Genomic DNA, 12,896 nt, shown 5'->3' on the forward strand with positions numbered 1-12,896 from the left:
ACTTGATCTACTTGGATGGAGGTAACTCAGATTCTACAGATGCAGGACTCAGTCCCACAGAACTGCCCCCGTGCCCACTTCAGATGCCAACTGCAAGTCCAGGCTGTCACCTGTGCTTCTGAGCACCTCTACTCTCTGGACTGTTGTTTGAACTGCACGTTTGGGCTGAAAATTCTCAAAAGTTTCAAAAGTGCCTAGTGAACAACCAGGAAATCTCCCTCAAGGCTGCTTGCATGACAACTGATGGATAAAATTGGAGAAAGTCAGAATGTGCACTAAACATGAAGATTCAAGTTCCAAAACACCATACTCAGCTGCTCAAAGACAGAGGAGAGCAGAGAGCTGAATGTCATTCTCTGTTATGCAACTTTGGCTGAGGCAACCATTTCATAAACTATCAACCTTCAGAAGATAAGAGAGTTATAAGCAACAGAGGAGGCTGGGGAATTCCCCAGGAAATCATTTGCTAGCTCTCTCTCCCCAAGAATTAAAGTTAACCAGTGCTCAAGAGGCACAGGAGCAGTTCACACCCAACCAAGGTTTGTGGTATTTGCTGAGAACAGAACGTGGCCGGGAACATCCTCGGCTGGCACAGGGTGCCTGGGGAGTTCTCTGGATGGGCGCGCATCGGGGCTTGGGGACACTGGCAGAACTGTTGTGCCTGATGGTGCCCGCAACATCTTCACAAAAGCATTATCAGATTTCCCCCATACCATTCAGCACAGGGTGGCAAACTTTATCTTTACAGGAGGCAGATAGTAAATGTTTTAGGCTTCATGGGCCAAGGGATCACACACGCTTCCTATCTCAGCCGCTGGGCTCTGCAGCTGGAGGTTAAGGTGGCCTTGGCTGAGTCATCAATGAGTTGGCCCTCAGGGTGTGGTCTGCGGACCCTGGGGCTACCAGCAGGAATGATTTCAGGTTCTTGGCTTGGCCAGTGAGGACTCCCCACCTTCAGCCCTAGTCTGCGTTCACAGTCTTACAGACCGTCACTCCTTTCAGAGGGCCGCATGGCCCCTGTTATGCTTGGTGCCAAGCAGTGGGGATGCCCAGGGAACACATCAAAGTCACCAACCTTAGAGCTGCTGTTGCTTGCTGGATCAGAGATTAAGAGCTACCGAATAATTCAGTGATCCCATGCCTGGCATACATCCAGAAAAGACAAAAGCAAACAACATTATTTACAACAGTCAAAACCTAAATGTTTGAGAAGTGGATAAAGAAGATGTGGTGTATATATACACAATGGAATAATGCTCAGCCAATAGGAAGAATGAAATAACGGTATTTGAACCAACATACATGAACCTAGAGATAATAAGTGAAGTCAGGCAGAAGGAGAAAGACAGTTATCATGTGGTATCACTTATATGTGGAATCTAAAAAAGGGATACAAATAAACTTATTTGTTTGATAAATCACTTCAGTTATGTCCAACTCTTTGCCACCACATGGACTGTAGCCTGCCAGACTCCTCTGCCCATAGGATTCTCCAGGCAAGAACACTGGAGTGGGTTGCCATGCCCTCCTCCAGGGGATCTTCCCAACCAAGGGAACGAACATGCGTCTTTTACATCTCCTGCATTAGCAAGTGGGTTCTTTACCGCCTGGGAAGCCCTAAACTTAATTTACAAAACACAAAAAGACTCACAGAAAATTAATTTACCATTACAAAAAGGAAAAGTTCAGTCCAGTTCAGTCACACAGTCATGTCCGACTCTTTGCGGCCCCACGGACTGCAGCTCGCCAGGCCTCCCTGACCATCACCAACTCCCAGAGTTTACTCAAACTATGTCCACTAAGTCGGTGATGCCATCCAACCATCTCATCCTCTGTCATCCCCTTCTCCTCCTGCCTTCAATCTTTCCCAGCATCAGGGTCTTTTCCAAGGAGTCAGTTCTTCGCGTCAGGTGGCCAAAGTATTGGAGTTTCAGCTTCAACATCAGTCCTTCCAATGAATATTCAGGACTGATTTCCTTTAGGATGGACTGGTTGGATCTCCTTGCAGTCCAAGGGACTCTCAAGAGTCTTCTCTAACACCACACTTCAAAAGCATCAATTCTTCGGGGCTCAGCTTTCTTTATAGTCCAACTCTCACATCCATACATGACTACTGGAAAAACCATAGCTTTGACTAGACAGACCTATGTTGGGAAAATAATGTCTGCTTTTTAATATGCTATCTAGGTTGGTCATAACTTTTCTTCCAAGGAACAAGCGTCTTTTAATTTCATGGCAGCAGTCACCATCTGCAGTGATTTTGGAGCCCAAGAATACAATAAAAGCTCTCACTGTTTCCACTGTTTTCCCATCTATTTCCCATAAAGTGATGGGACCAGATGCCATGATCTTCGTTTTCTGAATGTTGAGTTTTAAGCCAACTTTTTCACTCTCCTCTTTCACTTTCATCAAGAGGCTCTTTAGTTCTTCTTCGCTTTCTGCCATAAGAGTGGTGTCATCTGCATTTCTGAGGTTATTGATATGTCTCCTGGCAATCTTGATTCCAGCTTGTGCTTCATCCAGCCTGGTATTTCGCATAATGTACTCTGCCTATAAGTTAAATAAGCAGGGTGACAATATACAGCCTTGACGTACTCCTTTTCCTATTTGGAACCAGTCTGTTGTTCCATGTCCAGTTCTAACTGTTGCTTCCTGACCTGCATATAGGTTTCTCAAGAGGCAGGTCAGGTGGTCTGGTATTCCCATCTCTTTCAGAATTTTCCACAGTTTGTTGTGATGCACACAGTCAAAGGCTTTGGCATGGTCAATAAAACAGAAGCAGGTGTTTTTCTGGAACACTCTTGCTTTTTCAATGATCCAGCGGATGTTGGCAATTTGATCTCTGGTTCCTCTGCCTTTTTGAAACCAGCTTGAACATCTGGAAGTTCACAGTTCACGTATTGCTGAAGCCTGGCTTGGAGAATTTTGAGCATTACTTTACTAGCGTGTGAGATGAATACACTTGTGCAGTACTTTGAGCATTCTTTGACATTACCTTTCTTTGGGATTGGAATGAAAACTGACCTTTTCCAGTCCTGTAGCCACTGCTGAGCTTTCCAAATTTGCTGGCATACTGAGTGCAGCACTTTCACAGCATCATCTTTTAGGATTTGAAGTAGCTCAACTGGAATTCCATCACCTCCACTAGCTTTGTTCATAGTGATGCTTCCTAAGCCCACTTGACTTCACATTCAAGGATGTCTGGCTCTAGGTGAGTGATCACAGCATTGTGGTTATCTGGGTCATGAAGATCTTTTTTGTATAGTTCTTCTCTGTATTCTTGCCACCTGCTCTTAATATCTTCTGCTTCTGTTAGGTCCATACAATTTCTGTCCTTTATTGTGCCCATCTTTGCATAAAATATTCCCTTGGTATCTCTAATTTTCTTGAAGGAAAAGGGAGAGGGATGAATTAGGAGTTTGGGATTAATAGATACACACTAGTATATATAAAGGGCTTCCCTGATGGCTCAGATGGTCAAGAATCTGCCTGCAATGCAGGAGACCTGGGTTTGATCCGTGGATTGGGAAGATCTCTTGAAGAAAGGAATGACTACCCACTCCAGTAGTCTTGCCTGGAGAATCACATGGACAGAGGTACCCGACGGGCTACAGTCTATGGGGTCACAAAGAGTCAGACACGACTAAGTGACTAACACACAACATTATATATATAAAACAGGTAGACAATGACCTACTGTATAGCACAGAGAACTACATTCAGTACCTTGTAATAACCTTAATGGAAAAGAACCTGAAAGAGAGCACACAGATAACTGAATCACTTTGCTGTACACCTGAAACTAACACCACATTGTAAATCAATTATATTTCAATTTAAAAAGATTAAGCAAGTCATGTATGATACCCTAACGGTGATACATGTGATTATGCATTTGTCCAAATGCATAATTTGTCTGCTCTGCTCTGTTTCATTGTGAACTTAACACTTCTCTAAAAATAAAGTCTATTATAGATTAATTAAACCAACTGTTGGGCCTCCCAGGTGGCTCAGTGAGTAAAGAATCTGCCTGCGAATGCAGGAGACACAGGAGATGCAGATTTGATCCCTGGGTTGGGGATATCCCCTGGAGGAGGAAATGGCACCCCGCTCCAGTATTCTTGCCTGGAAAATTCCATGGACAGAGGAGCCTGGTGGGCTACAGTCTATGGGGTCACAAAGAGTCAGACACAACTGAGCACACACACACAGCAGTCATTAGTTCATCTCACCGATAGTGAATGCTTTGAAGATATACACTAGGTTATCCCCTTACATGGAGAAAGCAATGGCACCCCACTCCAGTACTCTTGCCTGGAAAATCTCATGGACGGGGGAGCCTGGTAGGCTGAAGTCCATGGGGTCGCTAAGAGTCGGAGACAACTGAGCGATTTCACTTTCACTTTTCACTTCCATGCATTGGAGAAGGAAATGGCAACCCACTCCAGTGTTCTTGCCTGGAGAATCCCAGGAACGGCGGAGCCTGGTGGGCTGCAGTCCACAGGGTCGCAGAGTCGGACACGACTGAAGCGACTTAGTAGTAGTAGTATCCCCCCCTTACAAATGAGCCTACCTGCCAAGAAAGCACTGTCTCTTCTCCTATTTATTCCACTCCTACCCCCTTCTTCAAATCTCAGCAAAAGCCCCATTTCCTACCCAAGACCATCCTCATTTCTTTCCAAGTTCAGTTCAGGCACCTGTGGTTGATGCTGAGAGCAGCTCCCTGGCCTCATGAGGCTTCCTGTCTGGTCCTGAAGGACCCTCTTCCTGACTAACTCAAGTCAGTACTGACAGTACATACTATTCACTGCCCATGTGATACCAACATATATTTAATGCCAAGCTCCTCTCTTCCCAAATAAACTGTAAGGGACAGGTTATAACACATTGTGCCTGTTGCTCAGTGCCCAAAAGAGAAAAGAAAATCCCAGGGAATAGCAAGCAGCAGCTTCTAATATTCAAAAGAACCATCTCAGATCCATGTTTAAAAAATTAAGTAAAGAGATGACAAACCTGGGTGTCAGAAAAACAGATGGAGGGTGAGCGAATTTTTTAAGTGGCTAAAGGGAGACAGAGATATCCAGACCAGGGGCATGCAGACTTTTCCTGTAAAGGGTCAGATAGTAAATAGTTGAGACTGTGCAGACCATGCACGGGTCTCTGTCACACAGCCTTTTCTTCTTCTTCTTCTTTAAACAGCCCTTTAAAAATGTGAAAACCATTCTTAGGCCAGCAAGAGCCGGCCGTGGAGGCAAGACTTTCCCAGCCCCTGATCTGTACAGCCGGGCAGTTCCTCCCCTCAGTTCAACCTGGGAAGGCTCTGGGGAGGAGGTGGCAGTACTCTGAGGTCTCCAGTGAGAGCTGAGAGCTGGCTGAGCTGCGGGACAGCAGGGAGCAGGGTGACCTTGTGGAAGGGAGCCGGGGAGAGTGGGACCTAAACTGCGGTGCTGGCTCCTCCACCATCCATGTGGCAACAGCCAAGTCGCCCCTGTGCCTCCAGTAACTTCTGTGAGTTATCGCCGTGAAAAAATGAGCAGAAAAGCCACTTATTGTGAGAAGATGAGATCATATGGGGGCACTCTGGAAACCGACGAGCATCCCAGAAGACCTTGATACAATTAGTCAAAGCCAAAAATGTAGGCTGAACTTGAAGAGTCCAAATCTGAAATGTCACATTATTTAGCCAGCGAGCGGGGAGGCGAAGTGAGAGTCAAATATGATTACTGGATGGCTGGGGCCAAAAGAGCTGCTTTACAAGCTGCAGTACTCCAGAAGACAGTGGAGCTGTGAGCACGAGAGAGAGCCAGGAACCTGCAGAAGCCGCACAGTGACACCCGAATGTGCAGGAAAGCTCTGGAAACCCACAGTGGTCTCCCACAAAAGCCTCTGCCTCCGTGCTGTGTGTGATGGATACTCTCCCTGGGCTACTCCCTGCCTCATCCGATCCCTGAGGCAGAGGTGCTGTCAGACATGTGGTCTGCTGTGACCACCAGCTTGTCCTTAGACCAGGCAGAAAAATAGAACCTGGACACAGGATAACGTCCCATGAACAACTTCTGGCTTCTAACCTAGCAGGGCCTGAAGTAGCCCCTCTCCTCATTCCAGAAAAATACTGTTAAAGACAAGAAAAAAAAAGATACCGGAGCCCCAGATTCCCCCAAAAGTTCATATTAGGAAGATTGGACAGTCTGTGAACTGACTTTGAAAAAACTACCTCCTAAGATGGCTGATGGAGGGGATTAAGAAAGACCATCAGTGGCCTCCCTGCTTGTGCTTGCTGTGTGGCATGGATGCCATCTGGCCCGGGACATAAGGAAACCCTCTGATTCTACTTCCATGGGCAGCCTTACTCACTGTTTTGGGTTGAACTGTGTTTCCCCAAAGGGTACGCTGGAGTCCATACCCACAGTGAGGACTGAGAATGTGGCCTGAGGTGGACACAGGGTCTTTCTAGAGGTGACTGTATTAACACTAGGTCATTAGGAGGGCCCCACTTGCTGTCAGTTACCCCAAGTGGAAAGAGAAGTGTCTTGCAGCTCCAACAAGAAGGTGCTTCTACTTCCATTTTCTTGCCCAACAAATGGAAAACACAGAAGCTCAGTCAATGAGACCCCATTGCCACTCTGAACTCTTACTTTCCTCCAATGAACTTTAATTTAGAAATGCCTATCCTTTCCCCTTTCTCTATAAAAGCAGCCTCCCCTCCCTTATTTGCTGATGGTCCACCATCGCTTGACATTCCTGAATTGCAATTACTCTGGTTATTTCCAGACAAACTCATTTTTCTGGTAAGGTAACTGGCCATTTTATTTTTGAAGTTGAAAGTACTTAGAAGGAAATTTTCACTCCAAGCAAACTCAATTCTAGAGGCAGAATTCAACTGAAGATCTAGTCTGAGTAGGTGAGGGAACCACCCCATCCCCCATCACGTGATGGACCCAGGTCTGAACCCAGTCCCCCCCTGCAGAACTGACTTAAGAAGCACCAAACCTGATCTGAAATCTGAGCCCTTTGAATAAGTTGAAGAAGTTATTCAAGCATTACCTCCTCAAGAGAAGCTCACCCAGACAGTTTTATATCAAGTCAGCTAAAACTGTCAAGGAACAGATAATCCCTATGCAATGTAAACTATTCCTGAATAATAATAAATAAATAAATAAAATTTAAATTGTCTACTGCAAGTAAGAATCATCTTGATACCAAAACCTCAAAAAGATAGCACCCATAAGAGAACTAAGCTTCACAAAGATAGCACCCACAAAAGACGAACAATGAACCAAATCAATTATGAATACAAATTCCAAAATGCTTAATAAAATAGCAGCCAGCTGGGGCTTCCCTGGAAGTACAGTGGTTAAGACTACTCTTCCACAGCAGAGGGTACAGGTTTGAACCCTGCTTGGGGAACTAAGATCCCACATGCCTCGTGGCCAGAAAAGAGAGAAAACGAAAGAAAATTTCTTGAACTGAATAAAAATGAAAATATAACATACCAACTTAAAAATATTTTTTTTAAATAGCAGCCAGTTGAATGAAGATGTATATTAAAAGATCACCCATCATGACCAACTGGGTTGTCAAGGAATGCTGAAGTATTTTAATATTAGGAAAACAATTAACAAAGATAGACATGCAATCATCTCAGTAGACACTACAAAGGCACTTACAAAAATGCAACATGTGGTTAGAAAAAAAACTCAAAGAAAACAAGAAACAGAAAGTGATCTTCTCAACAAGGCACTCAAACAGGTAAGTCATCTCCAAGAGTCAAATGCTGGACACTTTCCCACTAGAATAAAAAACAAAAGCAAAAACGTTTGCTGCTGCTGCTAAGTCGCTTCAGTCGTGTCTGACTCTGTGCGACCCCATAGACAGCAGCCCACCAGGCTCCCCCATCCCTGGGATTCTCCAGGCAAGAACACTGGAGTGGGTTGCCATTTCCTTCTCCAATGCATGAAAGTGAAAAGTGAAAGTGAAGTCACTCAGTCATGTCTGACTCTTAGCGACCCCATGGACCCTTAGTGACCTACCAGGCTCCTCTGTCCATGGAATTTTCCAGGCAAGAGTACTGGAGTGGGTTGCCATTGCCTTCTCTGAAAACGTTTGCTACCACCATTATTACTTCACATTTTTATGAAAACCTGGCCAATTAAATGAGCTATAAATAGAAATTAGTTGTAATCATTGCAAAAAAGCAAATTTATTATTAGAAATATGACTATATACCTAGAAACTTCAATGAAAAGCTATGTAACTGCTTGAATGTGAAAGCTTGATAAAATGCTTGGATAATCCAATGCTTTGGACACCTGATGCAAAGAACTGACTCACTGGAAAAGACCCTGATGCTGGGAAAGACTGAAGGCAGGAGGAGAAGGGGACGACAGAGGATGAGATGGTTGGATGGCATCACTGACTCAATGGACATGAATTTGAGCAAGCTCCGGGAGTTGGTGATGGAGAGGGAAGCCTGGCATGCTATAATCCATGGGGTTGCAAAGAATTGGAAAGGACTGAGCGACTGAACTGAACTGACTACATATAGTTACAAAATCTGTAGACTGCCCACACACCACATGTGCTCAGACAACACAACGGGAAAAAGATGCAGAGAACTTTGGAAAACCCTAACAAGAAACGCACAGATTCTATCTGAAGAAAACAATCAAATATTGCTGAGATCTATATAAATGTAGTTAGTGACACTTCTTACAGACATTTTCAATTTCCCAAGAAGCTGCAAAGGGGGTCACAAGAGAAGGAGCTTCGTCCGTTTCAGACCTTTGACCTCGAAGGATAAAACGGGTCTTGACGCACACAGTACACAGCAGTCAGGCATCACTATGTCTGCTGTGTTAACAAACAAACCCAAAGTCTCGAGGGCGACAGCACAAAGGTGGGTTTCCCACTCCCACTCCCCTTCATGTGAGTGGGCTGGGATGCTCCCTGCCGACCCCATTCTAGGACTCTGAGTGAGCCCACACCCCCATCTGCACCTGCAGAGAACAGAACAATGTCACATTAAGCAGTGGCCCTTAGTCAGAAAAACAAACAGCTCAATCAAAAACTAGGCAAAAGATCTAAACAGACACTTCTCCAAAGAAGACATACAGGTGGCCAATAAGCACATGAAAAGATGCTCAACATCACTCATTAGTAGAGAAATGCAAATCAAAACTACAATGAGGTATCACCTCACATCAGTCTGACCAGCATCAAAAAAAATCTACAAACAATAAATAAATGGAAAGGATGTGGAGAAGAGGGAACCCTTTCACACTGTTGGTGGGAATGTTAATTGATACAGCCACTGTGGAGAACAGTATGGAGACTCCTTAAAAAACTGGGAGTAAAACTACCATATGACCCCCCAATCCCACTACTGGGCATATACCTTGAGAAATCCATAATTGAAAAAGACACATGTACCCCAGTGTTCATAGCAGCACTATTTACAATAGCAAGGACATGGAAGAAATCTGGATGTCCATCAACAGATGAATGGATAAAGATGTGGTACACAAACACAATGAAACATTACTTAGCCATAAAAAAGAGTAAATTTGAGTCAGTTCTAGTGAGGTGGATGAGTACAGAGTCTGTTTACAGAGTGAAGTCAGAGAGAAAAACAAATATAGTATGTTAACACATATGTATGAAATCTAGACAAATGGTATAGATAAACCTATCTGTAGGGAAGGAATGGAGACACAGACATAGACAATGGACTTGTGGACACAGTAGGGGAAGGAGAGGGCGGGAAGAATGGAGGAAGTAGCATCACCATGTGTAAAACAGATAGCTGGTGAGAAGTTGCTATAGAACGCAGGGAGCCCAGTCTGGCACTCTGTGATGACCCAGAGGGATAAGATGGGGGGAGGGGAGGGATGCTCAAGATGGAGGCAGCATATGTATAATCATGGCTGGTTTGCATTCTTGTACAGAAGAAACCACCATTGTAAAGCAGTCTTCCTCCCATTACAAAATAGATTTTTTAAAAATCGCACATACACACAAAAGCAGTGACCTTTAAAGCGTGATGCTTTGATGTGGTGTACATCACTCCAGATCACGGTCATGGGACAAAGCAAGTCACAGGGCAGAACGTGATTTCTTTGGGGTGGGACAGAAGAACCCACTCACAGGGAGGGTTACACACAGTTTTAGATGAATGGAGATACACAGAAGATGTCTGAGTGGATGTATGCTGAAGGATTAAAGAAGCAAAAATGTAGGAAGACACGAAAATTCACATAATGATGATGACCAGCTCCAGTGTTGGAAAATGGTCTAAATTTCCCCTATTATACTACCAATCCAACCAGACTTAATAAAAATTAAGCTATGCTTTGTTTTGTAACATACCTGTTCTTCGCAGCACCCTATAGAACACAGCTAAAGAAATGTTGGAAGACACCTGATTCTACTAATGAAATAGAGCAAAAATGGTTGGAAGCCCAAGGAGACACTGACAAAAACCAAAGTTACAGGGAGAGTCATTAATATATGCGTTCAGATTGTCAGGTCTAGTACACCAGGTACATGCACACATATGTGGGGGGAGGAAAGGTAAACACATGCTACATCGTATGTTTGATTTAATAGACATACACAAGCCTCAGAAATATTCAGATCGCACGTATTCTTTCCAAATGGGCATGGAACGCTAACAGAAATTGATCATATATTAGGCCACAAAGAAAATCCTGCTAGTTCTCAAGAAGTGGAAATAATGCAGACTGCATTCTCACGTTCTCCAACCACACTGTAATAAACCCAGAAATTCATAACATAGGAATTAAAAAAAAAACAACACTAGAAATGTTAGACTCTCTTAAATAACTCAAGACAAAGAAAAAACCAAAGCTACAAGTACAGAGTATTTTTTTTAAGTGATTACAAAAAGAATAGAACATGTAAAATGTCAGGGCTATGGCCAAAGATATACTGGGGAAAACTAATGGCGTTATAATAAACAAGACTGACTATATGAACTGAGTATCTGATTCATTAACCTGAAAGAGATCAAGAAAATCAATCTTTAAAATGTAGGTAAGAGAAATAGATAAATATAAAATTATTTTTAAAAATTTATTTAGAAAACATTTAAATTGATAAAGAACTTTGTTTCTTTAAAAAAAAATGAAGCAGAACAAGTTCTGGACAAGGTTAAAGCATGAAAAGAAACTCATCCAAGCCCTCTTATTAAACAGGCATTTATTACTTCTAGATCAGAAAGGAGCAGAAATTGCAAAAAGAGCAAAAACACAAATACAAAAAGCATCAAGAGTATAAAAAGCAATATAACCATAATTACAAAAGACTGTAATTTATAAGAAATATTTTATTATTAGATTTGAACAGTAATGATTTTCTCAAAAAATATTTTCAGTATAAAAATTTCCCAATAAGAGGCCAAAAACAGACTCATAGTGATGGAAGAGAATTGAGTGCATGTGTGTGTGTGTGTGTGTGTGTGTGTTTAACAACTATTCCCTAAATGACACCAGGTACAAATAGGCTTTATGGATGATGTTTTTTAAACTTTCAAGGAATAAGTATCTCACACAGGTTACACTTTGCAGAAATATTAAAAAATAAAACACAGCATGCCTTCAGTTTTTCTTAATGGAGCTGGCATAACCATGGATACCACATCTGAAGAGTTAGAGAAATCACATATGGGGACACACCCACGGAGTACTGTGCAGCAGAAACAATGAGGGTGCGTCCTGAATACACAGGGCTTAGTCTAAAAAGTGTGAGATCTACAAAATAATAACAATGCATTCTCTATGACTATAAGACACATTGTTAAAAGACCCAGTCACATAAACAAATGCACATTTAAAATGTTAAAATAGTTGTGTACGTGGGCGGGGTGGGAGAGCTGGAAGGGAGGAGGGGATGACAGTGGGGCACAGGGCTAGATGGGAATAAATAAGCAAACAAACAAATACACGATGGGGTCTGGCACAGAAGAGTGACAAAAACGTGCCATAAATGAAAGAGTCTGAGTAAACCCTGTACTCTGGAGTTGTTTTAAAAAAAGGAAAAAAGAAAATGAAAAACCAAGAAAGCTATAGACTAAACCTCCCTTATGAATAAAGATAACAGATGTTACTTGTACCTATGGCTGATGTTGATATGACATGATGGTTCATGTTGATACATGGCAGAAACCAATACAATCCTGTAAAGCAATTATCCTCCAATTAAAAAAATACATTTAAATTAAAAAAAAGATACAGATGTTAAACATTCACTAATATGACACCCAAAAGAAATGTCAAGTTTATAAAGAAATTAAAGCTTGGCCAAAGGCTTAAAAATCTACTTAACAAGTTAGAAACAAAGAAACCATAGTAAGTCCTTGAGAGATGCAAAGGCATATTAAACAATTTTTCAACATTTAATCCTAATTAAAACTCTCGAAAAAACTGGTGTATCTCATTAACAAGACAGAAAAGCACCTACCTCAGATCAATAGCCATCATTGGGAATAATTAAACACCTAAGGCATTTTTATTAAAGTCAGATACAATATTAAAAATATACTCAACACTCAATTAATACACAATTGGAAAACTAGAGCAAACCATGGGGGAAATGTATATTTATGCAAATAATAATAAAATATAAATAATTATTACAATTATTCATTATAATATCAAAAATCAATTATTGATATTATTAATATAAGTTATTTCACATTTATTACACATTTAATGCAAGGCTGAAGAATGGTGATAGGATGGGAGGAACTCATTTTGAAGATCACATAGAAAAACAGAAAGACAAGATTAGATTAAAAATAATAAAGTTCCAGATATCAAAAGAAACTTTAATTCATCGCTATTAAAATAATGTGCTGCAAAATAGGTCAGTCCAAGAGG

This window comes from Oryx dammah, unplaced genomic scaffold (genome assembly GCF_014754425.2).
Source record: "Oryx dammah isolate SB20612 unplaced genomic scaffold, SCBI_Odam_1.1 HiC_scaffold_8, whole genome shotgun sequence".
NCBI lineage: Eukaryota > Metazoa > Chordata > Mammalia > Artiodactyla > Bovidae > Oryx > Oryx dammah.